Here is a 2500-nt window from a genome sequence, read left to right as displayed (position 1 = left end):
TAAATCATGATATGGGCTGAACATTCTTCTACTTTGACAGATCACATGTTTCCACGTTAATCAAGGGATTTTGTAATGCTATACCCTCTCAATAATTCTCGACGAATATGATCTATTTATACGAGCAACAAATAATATCATAAACAGCGGGATAGGGTATTCAGAATCCGAAGTACCTACATGTACATGCAACGTGATTTAGCGTTGACCCACATGACAAATAAAGTATGTATGTATGTATGTATGTATGTATGTATGTATGTATGTATGTATGTATGTATGTATGTATGTATGTATGTATGTATGTATGTATGTATGTATGTATGTATGTATGTATGTATGTATGTATGTATGTATGTATGTTTCCTTACTTGAGAAGGTCCTTTTGCTTAAAAGAATTGTGTGTCATTGGCGTACATGAACTTATGTAATGCGTGTTTACTGTATTTCTTTCTTTAGATAAATCACATTGTATTTAGGCCGTGCTTTCACGTCAATAAACATAGCTCAAACGATGGCAAATTTTTTATTCTATATGTCCTCACTGTAAATATTATCGTAATAGCGGTAATAGAACGAAAGATATAGTTCATTCTTTGAGAGTGCTTTCTCTGGTGTCTCATGTTGCGAAAAAAGTGCAGCAGTTATGGGGTATACCGACGGTAAAAAAGTCAGCAGTGAAAGAGTTAAATTAAAGGAGGCCAACACCCATTGTATCTTTTCGTTTTTCTTTTTATCGCTTGAATATGTTAACGATTCAAAGTTACTTTTGTGGCATGAATGTCAAGCCATTGCGGTGAGAAATTCCAACACGTACTCGGACCCATTAATTCAATGGTGTCAGTGAAGAGGTCACTACGGTGTGTGAACAATATATATATCTACTTCCAACATAAAACGGGTGGATGAAAGGAAAACAAATCCTGTTTCCTTTTTTGCAACAATTGTGGATAATAATTGGCACTTTTATTCAATGAAGACCATAGCTTGCGAGCAGGCTCTCAGTGGTTCGAGGTACATGATGGGCCTGTGTTGTCAGCTGCGGTTTCACAGTTACTGGCCACATCATCCTATTACAACAACACAACGATTGCTCTTTCACAAATACAGCTTTTTAAAGACTAAAATCAGTAAGACTAAAATTCCTTCCACTAAAAGTGCAGACAGAAAAGGAAAAAATAGAAAAAAGTATAGCTTATCTGCTGAATACCCCGCCACTCAACATCGAATTCGGTGTAATGAAGTCGATACGAAGGTTTAAGTTTTTCATCAAATAGAGTCCTGTTTAAAAACTGAATTTGTTTTTTTAATTCTTTTACAAGCGCTCGCGGATCCAGGAGATGCGATTCATTCACTTTCTCTTCCTTTGGTTGGATCAAAAATTGGACCAAAAATTTTTTCATGGAATTTTTTGCATTACCAGAATACTACCCTTTACTAAAAACCTACCTGTCTCCTTCTCTCAGGGATTCTTAATGGGTGCTTTGTTTTTCGCAGGAATGAACTACGGTATCAATAGCGCTTGTCGACTTCGTCCCAAGTCTTCAAATCATGATATGGGCTGAACATTCTTCTACTTTGACAGATCACATGTTTCCGCGCTCATCAAGGGATTTTGTAATGCTATACCCTCTCAATAATTCTCGACGAATATCATCTATTTATACGAGCAACAAATAATATCATAAACAGCGGGATAGGGTATTCAGAATCCGAAGTACCTACATGCAACGTGATTTAGCGTTGACCCACATGACAAATAAAGTATGTATGTATGTATGTATGTATGTATGTATGTATGTACCTGAATATTAGGAGTTCAGCGACGTGGAAGAGGGTTCAATACTTTTGTAGAGCGCAAATTATATAAAATAAAACAAGCAAGAGACACAGTGGCGACTCAGAGTTTCATGTTCTCGACACAATCTTCAGGCTACAATGATCTTAATTAATGCGCATTACTCGGTATTTATGGAATTCCCTAAAGTGGAAGCTCATTACTTCACATTGTGTAGTAGGAACTTATTTCTATGACGACATTTAGATACTAATTCAGTTCTTTTGTTTAGCAGGAACTTTGGGCCAGCTCTAACAATGGCGACTTTTTCAGACAGGCAAAGGTCACACTTTCTGGTGCCGCACTTGTACGGTGATGCGAATGATGCGATGCTCCACTTGAGGATGAAATTTGTGTTGTTGTCCTTCAGTTTCCATATATATTTGGAGAGTTCAGACTCGTTGCAGTATCTCCTTGACCTAAAGGACTTGGTATGGTTATTATATCGGGTCTTGAATTCTCCTTCCGAGGCTCCGTAGTAGACGCGCTTACCGTTGTTAGCCCCTACTTCCGCTTTGTATACAATGCATTTGGTTAGGCATTTTCCGTCCATAGGGCATTCACTTTTAACCCTGCAATTGCACATTCTTAATTGCTCGGTGGGGGAGGCGCTCAGGATGCGAGAATTGTGTTCCTGCTAAACAAAAGAACTGAATTAGTATC

At 37.8% G+C, this 2500-nt stretch overlaps 2 protein-coding genes across 3 annotated transcripts in view; both read right to left on the bottom strand.

The window, feature by feature from the left end:
• The window catches only part of LOC137976126 (neuronal pentraxin-2-like), a 16721-nt gene extending 15168 nt beyond the window's left edge, over window positions 1-1553 (bottom strand). Inside the window, exon 1 of one of the 2 annotated variants that reach the window (XM_068823414.1) lies at window positions 1450-1553. The gene's annotated coding sequence lies outside the window, so the exon portion shown is untranslated. Of the gene's footprint in view, window positions 55-1449 lie in introns of those variants that run through there. The other variant, XM_068823415.1, reaches the window with a different exon arrangement.
• The window catches only part of LOC137976120 (neuronal pentraxin-2-like), a 207046-nt gene that overhangs the window by 75016 nt on the left and 129530 nt on the right, over window positions 1-2500 (bottom strand). The gene's annotated exons all lie outside the window — the stretch shown is intronic.

This window comes from Montipora foliosa, chromosome 11, assembly GCF_036669935.1.
Source record: "Montipora foliosa isolate CH-2021 chromosome 11, ASM3666993v2, whole genome shotgun sequence".
NCBI classification, from domain to species: domain Eukaryota; kingdom Metazoa; phylum Cnidaria; class Anthozoa; order Scleractinia; family Acroporidae; genus Montipora; species Montipora foliosa.
Note: the sequence above shows the minus strand (reverse complement) of the source record. Positions and strands in the feature narration are given on the sequence as shown.